Here is an 18,131-nt window from a genome sequence, read left to right as displayed (position 1 = left end):
GCTCAAGTCCCTCAATTTCAGCCAGAAAATACTTGAAATCACATAAAAACACACAAACTCATAGTAAATCCCACAAAAGTGATTTTTATTTAAAAACTAAGATATCACTTGTTCTTCAACTTGATGAATGTGATGATCCGTGACACTCATCATCATCTCACCTATGAACGTGTGCCTGACAACCACCTACGTTCTACCTTCAATTGAGTGTGTATCTCTTGGGTTTCTAATCTAAGATTGGAACCTTTGTGGTATAGGCTAGAATTAATGGCAGCCATTCCCGAGATCCGGAAAGTCTAAACCTTGTCTGTGGTATTCCGAGTAGGATCTGAGAAGGGATGACTGTGACGAGCTTCAAACTCGCGATTGTGGGGCGTGTGACAGACGCAAAAGGATCAATGGATCCTATTCCGACATGATCGAGAACCGACAGCTGATTAGCCGATGTTGTGACAGAGCATCAGGACCATTTTCACTGAGAGGACGGGATGTAGCCATTGACAACGGTGATGCCCAACATAAAGCTTGCCATGGAAAGGAGTATGAATGATTGGAAGAAGGCAATAGGAAAGCAGAGGTTCAAGGGGAACAAAACATCTTCATACGCTTATCTAAAATCCACCAATGAATTACATAAGTATCTCTATCTTTATTTTATGTTTATTTTCATTACCTTAAACTCCATAACCATTTGAATCCGCCTGACTGAGATTTACAAGATGACCATAGCTTGCTTCAAGCCGACAATCTCTGTGGGATCAACCCTTACTCACGTAAGGTTTATTACTTGGACAACCCAGTGCACTTGCTGGTTAGTTGTGAGGAATTGTGACAAAGTGTGATTCACATTTGAGAGCTCCAAGTCTTTGGCGCCATTGTTGATGATCACAATTTCGTGCACCAAGTTTTTGGCGCCGTTGCCGGGGATTGTTCGAGTTTGGACAACTGACGGTTCATCTTGTTGCTTAGATTAGGTATTTTTTAGAATTTTTAAGAATGAATTCTAGAGTTTCAAGGTTATGTTCCCACCATCACAAAAGCTGATTCATTCTCATCAATTTAGCCATTGAATGTAATGTCCTGCTGAAGCTTGGCCAAACATGTCTAATTTTAGACTGAAGCTTTAGACTAACATTGCATGATTCCTGGAATTCTTATTAAAAGTTTTGATTCTGTTTATTTTCTTTTCTATATAATTTTCGAAAATCACAAAAAATTTTTATAAAATCATAAAAATCAAAAATATTTTATGTTTCTTGTTTGAGTCTAGTATCAATTTTTAAGTTTGGTGTCAATTGTATGTTTTTATTCTTCTTGCATTTTTCGAATTTATACATATTGTTCTTCATTGATCTTCAAGTTGTTCTTGATGATTTCATTGCTCTGATCTTTAAATTCTCTTGTTTAGTGTGTTTTGTTGTTTTTCATATGCATTTTTACATTGTTATAGTCCTTAGTATACAAACATTTAAGTTTGGTGTCTTGCATACATTGTTTACTTGATCTTAGTTGAATTTTTATTGTTTCTCATCATTCAAAATTCAAAAATATTTTCAAAATTGTGTCTTTTCAAGTCAATAATACAGAGAATTGAAGATTCAGAACATTCAGCAGAGGAATCAAACAGAAAAAGCTGGGCTTTCAAAACGCCCAGTGAAGAAGGAAAACTGGCGTTTAAACGCCAGCTAGGGTACCTGGCAGGGCGTTTAACGCCCAAAAGGTAGATATTTGGGCGTTAAACACCAGAATGGGCACCATTCTGGGCGTTTGCCCATTCTGGTGTTTAACGCCAGGATGACACTAGAGGGAAGATTTTGTTTTTAATTCACATTTTTTTCAAGTTTTCATAATTTTTCAAAATCAAATCTCTTTCAAATCATATCTTTTCAATCATATCTCTTTCAAAATCAATTTCTTTCCATTTTATATTTATTTTTACCATTTTCAAAAATCCTTGCTTCAATTAAAGATTTACTTCAAAACTTTCAAGTTGTTACTTGCCTATTAAGAAAGGATCAAACTTCAAATTCTTCTTGGTAAAGGTTGAAGACCATTACATCCTTGCTGATTTCATAGTCCTAGAGACTGGGAAGTGTATGGATGAATCCATCATCCTTGGCAGACCCTTCCTAGCCACAGCAAAAGCTGTGATTGATGTTGACAGAGGAGAATTGATCATTCAAGTGAATGAAAACTCCCTTGTGTTTAAAGCTCAAGGATATCCCTCTGTTACCATGGAGAGGAAGCATGAAGAGCTTCTCTCAATACATAGTCAAACAGAGCCCCCATAGTCAAACTCTAAGTTTGGTGTTGGGAGGCCACAACCAAACTTTAAGTTTGGTGTTGAACCCCCACATTCAAACTCTAAGTTTGGTGTTGGGAGGTTCCAACATTGCTTTGAACATCTGTGAGGCTCCATGAGAGCCACTGTCAAGCTATTGACATTAAAGAAGCGCTTGTTGGGAGGCAACCCAATTTTTACTTATCTATGTTAAATTTCTATTTTCTATTGTTATTTTATGTTTTCAATAGGTTGATGATCATGTAAAGTCACAAAAACAATTGAAAAAGAAAAAACAAAGTTAAAAACAGAATGAAAAAAAGAACACCCTGGAGGAGATAGTTACTGGCATTTAAACGCCAGTAAAGGTAGAAGAATGGGCGTTAAACGCCCAGTCTGGCACCATTCTGGGCGTTTAATGCCAGAAAAGGGCACCAAACTGGCGTTTAACGCCAGGAATGGGCAAAAAGCTGGCGTTAAATGCCAGAAATGGGCAGCAGCCTGGCGTTTAACGCCAGGATTGGCAGAAAGGGGCATTTTGTACGCCACTTGGTGCAGGGATGAGATATCCTTGACACCTCAGGATCTGTGGACCCCACAGGATCTCCACCTACCCCACCACTCTCTCTCTTCTTCACCCACTCACCAATCACCTCAATACCTCTTCCCCAAAAACCCTTCACCTATCAAATCCCACCATTCTCTTCACCACTCAGCCGAAACACAAAGCCCACTCCATCTCCTCTGTTTCTTCTTCTTCTACTCTCTTCTTTCTTCTTTTGCTCGAGGACGAGCAACCTTCTAAGTTTGGTGTGGTAAAAGCTAAAGCTTTTTGTTTTTCCATAACCATTTATGGCACCAAAGGCCGGAGAAACCTCTAGAAAGAGGAAAGGGAAGGCAAAAGCTTCCACCTCCGAGTCATGGGAGATGGAGAGATTCCTCTCAGTAGGTGCATCAAGACCATTTCTATGAAGTTGTGGCCAAGAAGAAGGTGATCCCCAAGGTCCCTTTTAAGCTCAAAAAGGACGAATATCCGGAGATCCGACATGAGATCCGAAGAAGAGGTTGGGAAGTTCTCACCAACCCCATTCAACAAGTTGGAATCTTAATGGTTCAAGAGTTCTATGCCAATGCATGGATCACCAAGAACCATGATCAAAGTGTGAACCCGGACCCTAAGAATTGGCTTACAATGGTCCGAGGGAAATACTTAGATTTTAGTCTGAAAAATGTAAGGTTGGCATTCAACTTGCCCATGATGCAAGGAGATGCACACCCCTACACTAGAAGGGTCAACTTTGATCAAAGGTTGGACCAAGTCCTCATGGACATATGTGAAGAGGGCGCTCAATGGAAGAGAGATTCAAGAGGGAAGCCGATTCAACTAAGAAGGCATGACCTCAAGCCTGTGGCTAGGGGATGGTTGGAGTTCATCCAACGCTCAATCATTCCCACTAGCAACCGGTCTGAAGCTACTATAGACCGGGCTATCATGATCCATAGCATCATGATTGGAGAGGAAGTGGAAGTTCATGAGGTTATATCCCAAGAACTCTACAAAGTGGCGGACAAGTCCTCTCCTTTGGCAAGGTTAGCCTTTCCTCATCTCATTTGTCACCTTTGCAATTCGGTTGGAATTGACATAGAGGGAGACATTCTCATTGATGAGGACAAGCCCATCACTAAGAAAAGGATGGAGCAAACAAGAGAACCTCATCAAGAGCATGAGAAAATTCCTCATCATGAAATCCCTGAGATGCCTCAAGGGATGCATCTTCCTCCACAAAATTATTGGGAGCAAATCAACACCTCCCTAGGAGAATTGAGTTCCAACATGGGACAACTAAGGGTGGAGCACCAAGAGCATTCCATCCTCCTCCATGAAATTAGAGAAGATCAAAGAACCATGAGAGAGGAGCAACAAAGGCAAGGAAGAGACATTGAGGAGCTCAAGCACTCCATAAGATCTTCAAGAGGAAGAACAAGCCGCCATCACTAAGGTGGACCCGTTCTTTAACTTCCTTGTTCTTTATTTTCCTGTTTTTCAAAAATTAGGCTTTATGTTTATCTATGTTTGTATCTTTATTACATGATCATTAGTGTCTATGCCTTAAAGCTATGAAAATGAATCCCAATACGCTTTTTGGCATTATTTTTAGTATGTTTTTAGTACATTTTAATTAGTTTTTATTATATTTTTATTAGTTTTTAAATAAAAATCACTCTTCTGGACTTTACTATGAGTTTGTGTATTTTTCTGTGATTTCAGGTATTTTCTGGCTGAAATTGAGGGACCTGAGCAAAAATCTGATTCAGAGGCTGAAAAAGGACTGCAGATGCTGTTGGATTCTGACCTCCCTGCACTCGAAGTGGATTTTATGGAGCTACAGAAGCCCAATTGGCGCGTTCTCAATTGCGTTGGAAAGTAGACATCCTGAGATTTCCAGCAATAGATAATAGTCCATACTTTTTCCGAGATTTGATGGCCCAAACAGGCGTTCCAAGTCAGCTCAAGAATTTTGGCGTTTAACTCCAAAACTGGCACAAAAGCTGGAGTTAAACGCCCAAACTGGCACAAAAGCTGGCGTTTAACTTCAAGAAAAGTCTCTACACATGGAAGTGGATAGTTCAGACAGACCATCATAGAAGATTCCTATGATGCTCCATTTTGAAAGCATGTCAGAAGGACACCTTCTGATCAATTGCTTGTATCTCTCCCAAGCTTCATAGAGGGACTCACCATCCTTCTGTCTAAAGGTTTGGACTTCCACTCTAAGCTTACTCAATTTTTGAGGTGGAAAGAACTTTGCCAAGAAGGAATTGACTAGCTTTTCCCAAGAGTTTAGGCTTTTCTTAGGTTGTGAATCTAACCATGTTCTAGCTCTGTCTCTTACAGCAAAAGGAAAGAGCATAAGTCTGTAGACTTCAGGGTCAACCCCATTGGTCTTGGCAGTGTCACAGATTTGCAAGAACTCAGCTAAGAACTGATGAGGATCTTCCAATAGAAGTCCATGAAACTTGCAATTCTGTTGCATTAGAGAAACTAATTGAGGCTTAAGCTCAAAGTTGTTTGCTCCAATGGCAGGGATTGAGATGCTTCTCCCATAGAAATCAGGAGTAGGTGCAGTAAAGTCACCAAGCACCTTCCTTGCATTGTTGGCATTGTTGTTTTCGGCTGCCATGGTTTCTTCTTCTTTGAAGAGCTCTGTTAGGCCCTCTAAAGAGAATTGTTCTTTAGCTTCTCTTAGCTTTCTCTTCAAAGTCCTTTCAGGTTCAGGATCAGCTTGAACAATTATGCCTTTATCTTTGTTTCTGCTCATATGAAAGAGAAGAGAACAAGAAAGTAGGGAATCCTCTATGTCACAGTATAGAGATTCCTTGAGGTGTCAGAGGAAAAGAAGAATAGAAGGAGGAGGTAGATGGAGGATAATTCAAACATATAAAGAAAGAAGGAGTTCGAATTGTACCTTGAGGAGGAGTCTTAGTCCCTTAAATAGAAGGATGTGAGAAGAGGGGAAGAATTTTCGAAAATTAATTAAAAGATTTTAAAAAGAAATTTGAAAATTTGATTGAGAATTTCGAAAACTAAGATTGGGAAAGAAATAAAGTGATTTTTGAAAAAGATTTTGAAATTAGAAAAAGATATGATTGAAAAAAATTAATTTTGAAAAAGATGTGATTGAAAAGATATGTTTGAAAAGATATGATTAAAAATCAATTTAGAAAAAGAAGAATTTTTTTTTAAAATTAAAGTTGATTACTTGACTATCAAGAAATTAAAAGATATGATTTTAAAATTTAAAGTTTGATCCTTTCTTAATAGGCAAGTAACAACTTGAAAGTTTTGAAGTAAATCTTTAATTGAAGCAAGGATTTTTGAAAATGGTAAAAATAAATATAAAATGGAAAGAAATTGATTTTGAAAGAGATATAATTGAAAAGATATGATTTGAAAAAGATTTGATTTTGAAAAAACATGAAAACTTGAAAAAAATGTGAATTAAAAATAAAATCTTCCCTCTTGTGTCATCCTGGCGTTAAACACCCAGAATGGGCCCATTCTAGCGTTTAACACCCAAAACTCTACCTTTTTGGGCATTAAACGCCCAGCCAGGTACCCTGGCTGGCGTTTAAACGCCAGTTTTCCTTCTTCACTGGGCATTTTGAACGCCCAGCTTTTTCTGTTTGATTCCTCTGCTGAATGTTCTGAATCTTCAATTCTCTGTATTATTGACTTGAAAAGACATAATTTAAAAATATTTTTTTGAATTTTTGATGATGAGAAACAATCAAAATACAACTCATCTTAGGAAACTCAAATCAAACAATGCATGTAGGACACCAAACTTAAAAATTTTCACATAAGAGGCACTAACAAATTGAGAATGCATATGAGAAATAATAAAACACACAAAACAAGAGAATTTAAAGATCAGAGCAATGAAATCATCAAGAACAACTTGAAGATCAATGAAGAACAATATGTATAAATTCGAAAAATGCAAGAAGAATAAAGTCATGCAATTGACACCAAACTTAAAAATTGATACTAGACTCAAACAAGAAACATAAAATATTTTTGGTTTTTATAGTTTTATAAATTTTTTTGTGATTTTCGAAACTTATATGGAAGAGAAAATAAAGAGATTCAAAACTTTTAATAAGAATTCCAGGAATCATGCAATGTTAGTCTAAAGCTTCAGTCTAAAAAGATTAGACATGTTTGGCCAAGCTTCAGCAGGACATTACATTCAACAGCTAAATTGATGAGAATCAATCAGCTTTTGTGATGATAAGAACATAACCTTGAAACTCTAGAATTCATTCTTAAAAGTTTTGAAAAGTACCTAATCTAAGCAACAAGATGAACCGTCAGTTGGCCAAACTCGAACAATCCCCGGCAACGGCGCCAAAAACTTAGTGCACGAAATTGTGATCATCAACAATGGCGTCAAAGACTTGGAGCTCTCAAATGTGAATCACACTTTGTCACAATTCCGCACAACTAACCAGCAAGTGCACTGGGTCGTCCAAGTAATAAACCTTACGTGAGTAAGGGTCGATCCCACGGAGATTGTCGGCTTGAAGCAAGCTATGGTCATCTTGTAAATCTCAGTCAGGCGGATTCAAATGGTTATGGAGTTTAAGGTAATGAAAAGAAACATAAAATAAAGATAGAGATACTTATGTAATTCATTGGTGGATTTCAGATAAGCGTATGAAGATGCTTTGTTCCCCTTGAACCTCTGCTTTCCTATTGCCTTCTTCTAATCATTCATACTCCTTTCCATGGCAAGCTTTATGTTGGGCATCACCGTTGTCAATGGCTACATCCCGTCCTCTCAGTGAAAATGGTCCTGATGCTCTGTCACAACATCGGCTAATCAGCTGTCGGTTCTCGATCATGTCGGAATAAGATCCATTGATCCTTTTGCGTCTGTCACACGCCCCACAATCGCGAGTTTGAAGCTCGTCACAGTCATCTCTTCCCAGATCCTACTTGGAATACCATAGACAAGGTTTAGACTTTCCAGATCTCAGAAATGGCTGCCATTAATTCTAGCCTATACCACGAAGGTTCCAATCATAGATTAGAAACCCAAGAGATACATACTCAATCGAAGGTAGAACGTAGGTGGTTGTCAGGCACACGTTCATAGGTGAGAATGATGATGAGTGTCACGGATCATCACATTCATCAAGTTGAAGAACAAGTGATATCTTCGAGAAGTAGGCATGAATTGAATAGAAAAACAGTAGTAATTGCATTAATTCATGAGGAACAGCAGAGCTCCACACCTTAATCTATGGTGTGTAGAAACTCCACCGTTGAAAATACATAAGAACAAGGTCTAGGCATGACCGTGAGGCCAGCCCCCAAAATGTGAAAAGGTCTATGAAAGTATGAGTAAAAGATCTGTGTGTCCAAATACAATAGCAAAAGGTCCTATTTATAGAAAACTAGTAGCCTAGGGTTACAGAAATCAGTAATTAATGCAAAAATCTTCTTCCGGGCCTACTTGGTGTGTGATTGGACTGAGCATTGAAGCTTCCATCCGTAGAGACTTTTCTTGGAGTTAAACGCCAGCTTTTGTGCCAGTTTGGGCGTTTAACTCCAGCTTTTGTCCCAGTTTTGGAGTTAAACGCCAGATTTCTTGAGCTGACTTAGGACGCCTGTTTGGGCCATCAAATCTCGAACAAAGTATGGACTATTATATATTTCTGGAAAGCCTAGGATGTCTACTTTTCAACGCAATTGAGAGAGCGCCAATTGGGCTTCTGTAGCTCTAGAAAATCCACTTTGAGTGCAGGGAGGTCAGAATCCAATAGCATCTGCAGTCCTTTTTCAGCCTCTGAATCAGATTTTTGCTTAGGTCCCTCAATTTCAGCCAGAAAATACCTGAAATCACAGAAAAATACACAAACTCATAGTAAAGTCCAGAAGAGTTATTTTTATTTAAAAACTAATAAAAACATAATAAAAACTAACTAAAATATACTAAAAACATACTAAAAACAATGCCAAGAAGCTTATAAATTATCCACTCATCACAAACCAAGGATCACAATCATAGGAAGAGATAATCACACACAAGAATGGAAAATGGGTGGTTATAAAATGTAACCACATCAATAGGCTCAAATCTCACATGCTTGTGTTCTTGGCTCACTACATGCTTCACAAAGTATGAATTCAAGCAAGTTACAAAAATTTTCAATCAATTGGGGTGTGCTCTATAGATAGATTCTTTTAAAAATTTCATTTTCATTATTTTGACTAAGCTTATTAATGCAATATTGTGATTGAGAGTTTATAAAAATTTCCTTAGTTCACCCTTTTCTTTTCAATCAAAACAGGTTTCATATGAAAAGGGTTAACTAGGTCTTAACAATTCTAAAACAATTTCTAATCACAACCATAAGCTAAAAGATAACTATATAAGAAAAATCCAACTAAAGTATGAAATCTAGCATCCAAAATGACAAGGTATGCAACAACTAAGGCAAAAGCATCCAAAGTAATCCAAAACAGCCAATATATACAACAGTGTGCAAAACAAGATAACTAGGAGAATATAAATAGGAAATATGCCAAAATGTTCACCGATCCACCAATGGTGCCAATGGCAACCTCCCCACACTTAATATTAAGCATCGTCCCCGATGCTAATCCTCAGGCTCAGGGAGAGGTACGTCGGTCGACTCTGGCTAGGGCTGTGGCTGAGGTGTCTCCTGAGTAGCATGGGTCTGGGATGGTGCCTCCACATGAACCGGCTCCTCCTCATGAGTATCTTCATCATGTAAATCCTCATGCTCCTCCTCGTGGGTCACCTCATCTGAACCGGGGGACTCTGGGAGAGGGGGCAACTCAAGGCCCTGGACCACAAACATCTGGTCAATCCGATCCAGGCAACGCATGATCTGATGCTGGCTGCGCTCCATGAACCGGAAAAGACGCTGAACCAGTAAGTAGGTTGGCTGAGGTGCTGGTGATGGTGGTGCTACTGGTGTTGTAGAAGAAGATGGTCTTGCTGCTGCTATGGAAGATGAGGGTCTAGCTGCCTCGACTACTGCTCGAGCTCGAGAACGGCGCCTGGAAGGGGGCTTCTTGTGCACCCATCCGCCCCATGGGATAGTAACTTCCTTCTCATCCTCGTCTGGGGGTGGTGGAATCGCATCATCATCCCTCCATGGGACGCCAGCTAACTCAATCATCCAAGTGATCATGGTGGAAAATGGCAGAAGGCCACGGATGTGAGCGCGCCACATGCTTCTCCTGATTAGCTGGGGGAAATATACTTCTTTCCTTTCCATGACACAGCCAATCAGAAGAAGCATATCCATCGGGATCTCAGAAAAGTGTGTAGTAGGCAAGACATAGTGCGCGAATATCTGCTGCCAGGTCCTAGCCTCCTTAGTCAGATAGGTGAATAGCATCCCCTTGGGCCTGGTGTTGGTGGACTCCATGACCCAAGAGGCGTCCGGTGTGGCAATGACGCTCTTCAGTGCTTCATAATCAAAAGTCATAGTGTTTATGGCGGTCTCTGCCTCCTGATATGCACAAATATCACCAGTATGAGGTAGTCACTGTAAAACATTCTCAATGTCTGCCTCAAGGATCAAAATCTGCCCACCCCGCAGGTGCACTGACTCCAGAGTCTCTCGAAAGAAGTTACAATAAAACTCCTTGACCCAGGAAGTGTTGATCCATCCCAAGTCCCTATCAATAAAGCCAAGGCCCAATCCTTGAATACGGGCCTCAATGGGTTCCTTCAGGTCATCGGGTAAGGCCAATTTCTTCTCAATATTCAGGCCCGTCTTCCGATAGGCGGGAAAACGGAGCTCACAGTAGAGATTTGGGAACATGTATGTATCGGTGGGTGGTTTTAGCTGATTCTTCTTATCCACCTTATTAATCGGATTCTTGGCATAATTGACATAAGGGGAAAGGGTAAGAGCTTGAGATTTCTTTCTCTTTTTGGAGGTGGTGGACTTTTCTATTCCTCTATCGGCCATTCATGGTGGGGTATCTCCCACCTAGCACTTTTAGTTTAAGTCCTTAAGTTGGACATTTGGGAAGCTCTTTGTCAAGGTGGCTTGTGCTTAAATTCATCTTGGAACATCCACCAATGCTTGAATCTCCAATAAGCTATATTCTTTAAGGATAATAACTCCAAGCCTTGATAGAGTTCTTCACAAACCATAGGCTCCCAAAGTTGATTCTCCTTGTCCGATCCAGGATCCCACACTTTATTTTCACACCCGTCTTGAAGTTGATCATTATTAGTCCATCCGGGTGGCATGACTCTAGAATTCTCATGTAAGCGACCAAAAAACTTCCTAGACTCATGCAATTTGGTTCTCCACCAATCATTACTATACAACTTTGAGCATGCAACCATCATGAACTTAGAGTAATGTTTCCAACCACTACACAACTCTCTTCTACTTTTAACTCCACAAAGAGCTCTAAGTTGACCATCATTTTCAATCAAACCATATTCAAGCGAAGTGTAGTGTTATTGGTAATCTGAAAAATCCAAAAATTGATTCTTGAAGCAAGTAAAAGTAGCAAAAAGCAATAAAAGAAAGAAAAAAAATTATATATGCTTATGCGAAAAAAAACAAGCAGAAAAAAAAAGCCAATAGCTTTTTAAACCAAAAGGCAAGAGCAAAAATCTAATAGCTCTTTAAACTAAAAGGAAAAAGCATGGATCCAAGGCTTTGAGCATCAATGGTTAGGAGGGCTTAAAAGAAGAAAGATCTTGGCCTGAACAGTTCAAAAGAGCTGCTTCCCTAACTATATGCTTGTGGTGTGAAGGTGTCAAGTGAAAAGCTTGAGACTGAGCAATTAAAGTCGTGATCCAAAGCAAAGAGTGTGCTTAAGAACTCTGGACACCACTGGCTAGAGATTCTAGCAAAGCTGAATCATAATCCGAAATGGTTCACCTAGTTAAGTGTCTGTGGCATTTATGTATCCAGTGGTAATACTGGAAAACAAAGTGCTTAAGGTCACGGCCAAGACTTAAAAGAAGCTGTGTTCAAGAATCAAAGAGAACTAAACTAGGAGAATCAATAATATCATCTAGATTCTAAGTTCCTAAAGATGTCAATCATTCTGAACTTCAAAGGATAGTGAGATACCTAAACTATTTAGAAGCAAAAAGCTACTAGTCCCGCTCATCTAATTGAAACTGAGTGATAAACCCCTATTTTATGATGTATTTTGTGTTCAATTAAGTGTTTTTATCAAATCTTCACCCACTTATTCACGAAAATTGTATGGTTTTACTTTTCCTTCCTTATTTTATGATATATGTGAAAACATATTTCCTATGCTTTACAAATATTGAAATTTAATTATTCCTTATTACCATTCGATGCCGTGATTTGTGTGTTAAGTATTTTTAGGCTTCCTAGGGCAGGAATGACTAAGACGACGAAAAGGAAACATACAAAAAATGGAAAGAAAGCACAAAAATGGAGTTTTGAAGAAAAGGCAGCAACGCGAACGCATGGACGACGCGAACGCGTGCCTAGCACAAAATGGCAGCGACGCATACGTGTGGACGATGCGGACGCATGCCTTGAGCAGAACGCAAATGACACGTACGCGTGACTGACGCGTACGTGTGACAAGGAAAAACTCCAAACCACGTGAACGCGTGACCCACGTGCACGCGTGACGGACGCCACGTGCAGGAATTTGCAGAAAACGCCCTCAGCGATTTCTGGGCCCCTTTTTGGTCCAGATCCAAGCCAGAAATACAGAATATAAGCCAGAGAATGGGGGAATCAAAGAGACGAGAAGGACAATCAATCATACATTCATATACACAATTTTAGGTTTTATATGTAGTTTTAGAGAGAGAGGGGCTCTCTCCTCTCTCTTAGGATTTAGGAATTAGGATTTCTATTATTAGACTACTTCTCTTCAATTATAGGTTCAATGTTCTTTTACTTTATTTCTCTTCTACTTTTAGATACTCTAATGCTTTTACTTGTTAATTATTTATTTAGCCAAATTGGCTTATGAACTTTTCATGTTAAGATTTGAATATTCTATTTAATGCAATTTGAGGTATTTCAGATTAATGATTGTTTTACTCTATTTATGATGCTTTCAATTTAATTTAGATTTATTTTCCCCTTTTGCTTTGGTTGAGTAATTGGTAACACTTGAGTTATCAAACTCAGCAGTTGATTGAAAATTGGAATTCTCGCTGATTGATTTGGATCGCTCTAAAGCTAGTCTTTCCATAGTTGTTGACTAGGACTTGAGGATCAAATTGATTGGTCCACTTGACTTTCCTTTATTTAGTAAGGGTTAACTAAGTGGGAGCGATAAACAATTCTCATCACACCTGATAAGGATAACTAGGATAGGATTTCCAGTTCTTATACCTTGCCAAGAGTCTTTATAATTATTAATTTATTTTTCCTGTCATTTAAATTATTTGTTCCTTATTTCAAAAACCCAAAAATATACATTTTTTCATAACCAATAATAAATCATACTTCCCTGCAATTCCTTGAGATACGACCCGAGGTTTGAATACTTCGGTTATAAATTTTATTGGGTTTTGTTACTTGTGACAACAAAAATTTTGTACGAAAGGATTCTTTGCTTGTTTAGAAACTATACTTACAACGTGATTATTTTTATAAAATTCTAAATTAGCAAAAGTCTGATCGTCAAAATGGCGCCGTTGCTGGGGAATTGCAACTGTGTGCCTTATTATTGGTTATTGTAAATATTTTCTTTTATCTGTTTATTTATTTATTTTTTTTTAATTTTTATTAGTTACTATGAGTTCTCACACCCGTCGCTTTGAGTTTGGTTCTAATATTGTTGAAAGGAATGGAAGCTATAACAGGAACATGCATCAAGGTCAAAACAATCAGAGATGGATGGAGCCACAAGGATTTGATCAACCCTTTAAGCAACAACACCTTCCAAAATACCATGGACAATGACCACCCTACGATGCATACCAAGACAATAGATATGGTGGACCCCTTCGTGACAAACCACCTCCACCAAATTACTATGATCAAGAACCATTCCGAGGTGCATACCAAGATGATAGATATGGTGGACCCCCTTGTGGTCACCAACAAGCCCCATCATACGCCTATAACCCACCTCCTCAACATAGCTTTGAACCACCATACTCACAAGCCCCTTACTACCATTCACCTCCATATGACCCCAACCCATATCCACCCCAATTCCAATCCAATTACTCCCAAGAACCGCCACTTCCCTATGCACCATGTCCATATCCATCGACCCAAGAATCAAAGGAACAACTCAAGGAAATAGTGGAAAAATTTCATGCAACCCTTCACCAACTGGAGCAAGCGATTAATCGATTACCTTCCCGACGTTCGGACACTCAAGGAACTCCCATGGCTTCATGTGGACAATCTAATGAAGAACACAGCATGAAGGAGATACTAGAAACTCTAATGGACAGTAAGGAGCATGACTTTGTGCTGGAACAAGTGGAGGAAGCTGAAATTATCGAAGAAGAAGAATTGGTTGAAGACTTAGGAGATGCTGAACCTCCATGGGAATCCAGAATTGTGAAGAATTCCATCGAAGAATTTGCAATTGATGCTAAGGAGGATAGTGCACAGCCCCCAAAGCAGGTATCTTATGAAGAACTGGATGGAACAACTCAAGAAGCGAGTTTCCTTGATAATGATAATCACGAGTCAAGTTCTCCTAGTATAACTTGCATCCGCAAGTGAATTCTTTGAGATTGAGGAATCTTCCCCAAGTGAATACGAAGATGATGCGGATGTAGACTTTTCTCAACCTCCAAATTATGACTTGAGTGATGAGGAAGATATCGAAGACTTTGATCAAGACGTGGTTGCAGTTGAAAAAGTTTGCAAAGAAGTAGAAGAATTCACAAAAGAATACAAGCGAGTAGAGCTTGCAAGACCACTGGAAGTACCTATCCCAAGGCCACTACCACTCAATATAAATTTCAAGTGGGTAAAATCTTTAGCCTTTATCTTTACTTTTCCACTTGAATATGGTTTGCTTGAAACAGATGGCCAGCTTAGAGCTCTTTGCGGCTTTAAGAGTAAAATGGAAATGGTTCGTGCTCAGAGCTGGTATGCAAGATTCAATGAGGTTCCACGCTTCCCTTTGAAGTGTAGGGATTGGTTTCGAGTTTGATTGAATGGGTCTCGGAAGATGTTTGGTCATCTTGGTGAGAATACAACTTCCAAACCGCCCGGCTGGAAAAATATAGATCGAGACAAAGGCGGATATAAAAGCAAGGTTTGGGATCCTGGAATCTATTCTAATATTCAGCACCCCAGGAGCCTGAAAACCTGTTTGAATTTGCTCAAGGGCTTTACATGCCTAGTTTGGGACCCCGGAGGCTGTTGGCATTCCAAACAGTGGTGAAGATTTTTGGATGAATTCAAGCACAAGCCACCATAGCAGGAAGCTCATCGAATGTCCAACTTAAGGACTTTAACTAAAAGTTCTAGGTGGGAGACAACCCACCATGGTATGATCGTTCCTTTTTCAATTTCGATTTTATTTCGTTTTGTTTGTTTTTAAGTTTTATTTTATTCCATCTTCATTGAACCTGGAATTATTCATAGCATCAACATTAGCATTGTATTTTGCATCCTGCATAAAAAAAAAAGCACCCCACGCGTGCGCATGGGCCACGCGTGGGCGTCGAGTCAAAATCGGCGTCACAAATCCAACGCCCAGAAAGTTGCGATAGAATCATGCGGCTGTGGTGCATTAGGCACAATTTGGGCCACGTGATCGTGTCGATAACGCGAACGCATCACCTTCATTATACCTGACCCACGCGATCGCGTCGATGACGCGAATGCGTCACTTTCACTTCACACAACCCACGCGAAAGCGTGAGCGACGCGTACGCGTCGCGTGAAAATCATTGCCCCCTAATTGGAAACAGAGAGTTACGCCAAAACGACGCTGGAATTGTGCGTTTAGCACAATTCTGAGCGACACGTACGCGTGCTCCACGCGTACGCATCACTTTCATTATCCCACAATCACGCGATTGCGTCAATGACGCGTTCGCGTCATTACCCTTTTCACCTCAATGACGCGATCGCGTGACCCACACGTTCACGTGGATTCGAATCCACTAAACACCACCCACGCGAAACCCTAACCCATTTCGCATCACTCCCCCCCCCCCCAATCCTCCTCTGTACTCTCTCTTCTCCTCCCCCCAACCACCACATCCCCACCGCCCCACCCTCACTGAATCACCACCACCATCGCTGACCAGGACCGCCGCTCCACCATCGCCAAAACTGATGATTGGACTTTGTGTGGTCTAGAATTCACAATAAATTTTCGTTGCAAGTATAGTTTCTAAACCAACAATAGTCCTTTCATACAAAACATTGTTTGTCACTAGTACAAACCCCTAAATTTATAAACCGAAGTATTGAACCTCGGGTCGTTCTCTCTAGGAATTACAATGAAGTGTCTTGTTATTGGTTATGAGTTATGTTTGGGGTTTTTGATAAGAAACATGAAAAGTAAATGACAATGAAAATAAACTAACAACTAGAACACTCTTGGCAAGGTTGTGACAATTAGAAGTCCTATCCTAGTTATCCTCCTCAATTGGGACTACAATTATCTATTGCTACCACTTAGTTAACCTCTAACTATGAAGGAAAGTCAAGTGGATGAATTAACTTAATTCCACAAGTCCTAGCCAACTCCCAAGGGAAAGACTAGCTTTAGTGGTATCCAAATGAATTAGCAACTTCTAATTATCGATCAACAAGGGAATTAGATAACTCAAGCGTCACTAATTACTCTACCATAGCCAAGAGGAACAAAATCTACACTAAAATCCAACCAAGAATTTTATCAAATACTTGGAAGGCATAAAAGTAAAGCAAAGTAAATTGATAACAATAATGAAATCTAACAACTAATTATTGCAAGGAATTAATTACAACAATCAAAGAAAACAAGATCTACATGAATTACCTCAAATTGCATTAAAAAAAAATAGAATGAACAAGAGTAGATCTACAAACAAAATAGAAGAAAGAAATAACAACAAGAGAAGAATGATGAATGTCACAACATAGAATTGAAAGGTAGAAGAAGAAGGAAGCATGAATTGAAACCTAGATCTAAATTATTGAACTAAACCTAATCCTAATTCTAATCCTAGAGAGAAATGAGAGCTTCTCTCTCTAAAACCCAAAAACTAAACTAGCCTCATGTCTCTTGTGTTTGATCCTCCCCCTCCTCCTTCATTCTTTGGTCTTTTTAGTCTCTTTCCCGCCAAAAGCTCAGCTCCAAATAGGGCTGGAAACCCTCCAAAATCGCCAGGCACGTTTTTCTCTTTAAAAATCACGTGTGGTCATCGGCGCGTGCGCGCACAGTGCGCGCGCGCGCGCCCCTGGGGAATTTTGCGATCTGCGCATAAGCGCATAGTGCGCGTGCGCGCCCATGGGGTTTTCCAAACTTTTGGCTTTTCATGATTTCTCCATGTTGTATGCTTTTCTTTCACTCCTTTGATCTCTTTCGAGCCCTTTTCAACCTGAAATCACTAGCAAACACATCAAGGCATCTAGTGGAATCAAAGGCAAATCAAAATTATCAAATTAAAGGTCTAAAAAGCATATTTTCACATCTAAGCACAAGTATGGAGACAATCACAAAACCATGCTATTTCATTGGATAAATTTGAGGAAAGGTTATTAAAATTCTCTAAATGTAACACAAGATAAACCCTACAAAAGGGGTTTATTAACCTCCCCACACTTAAACCAAGCATGTCCTCATGTTTAACCAAGAATGAAGCAAAGGGTATGACATTTATTCAATGCAATTAAACTACCTATATGCAATGATCCAAATGAATGCAACTAATTATATGAATGCTAATACTTGGTCAAAACAAATTAAATTCCAAAAGAATACATGTAAGCACAAAGGGCTCAAACAATGGAAGTTGAATCCAACCCACAATTGTATTGAATTACCATAGGAATTTACAAACTTGCATGAACATAGATGATAGTGGTAAATACATGTAATTTGAGCAGTCGAACCCTCACCGGATGTGTATCCGCTCTATTCACTCAAGTGTTTAGGGGTTGATTTACTCAATTCTCCCCTAATCATGTTTTCCAAAGTTTGTTCTTCATCTAACAATCAACAATCATTCAATGTATGCATTCATTCATCATGAGGTCTTTCTCATAGGTTGTAATGGGGTTAGGGTCAAGGTAGGATCATATATGGTTAAGTGGGCTAGAGATTTGAATCTTTGATTAACCTAGACCTTCCCACCTAATCTATACA

General features: G+C 39.4%; 1 non-coding gene across 1 annotated transcript; it reads left to right on the top strand.

The window, feature by feature from the left end:
• Nucleotides 1–4,953: 4,953 nt before the first annotated feature.
• Nucleotides 4,954–5,061, top strand: LOC148574871 (small nucleolar RNA R71). Its single transcript, XR_015906769.1, has one exon. It is a non-coding gene; the product is annotated as a small nucleolar RNA R71 (small nucleolar RNA).
• The last annotated feature ends 13,070 nt before the right edge of the window (nucleotides 5,062–18,131 follow it).

This window comes from Arachis ipaensis, chromosome B2 (genome assembly GCF_059453495.1).
Source record: "Arachis ipaensis isolate K30076 ecotype BB chromosome B2, ASM5945349v1, whole genome shotgun sequence".
Lineage (NCBI taxonomy): Eukaryota > Viridiplantae > Streptophyta > Magnoliopsida > Fabales > Fabaceae > Arachis > Arachis ipaensis.
This window is presented reverse-complemented; position numbering and strand designations above follow the sequence as displayed.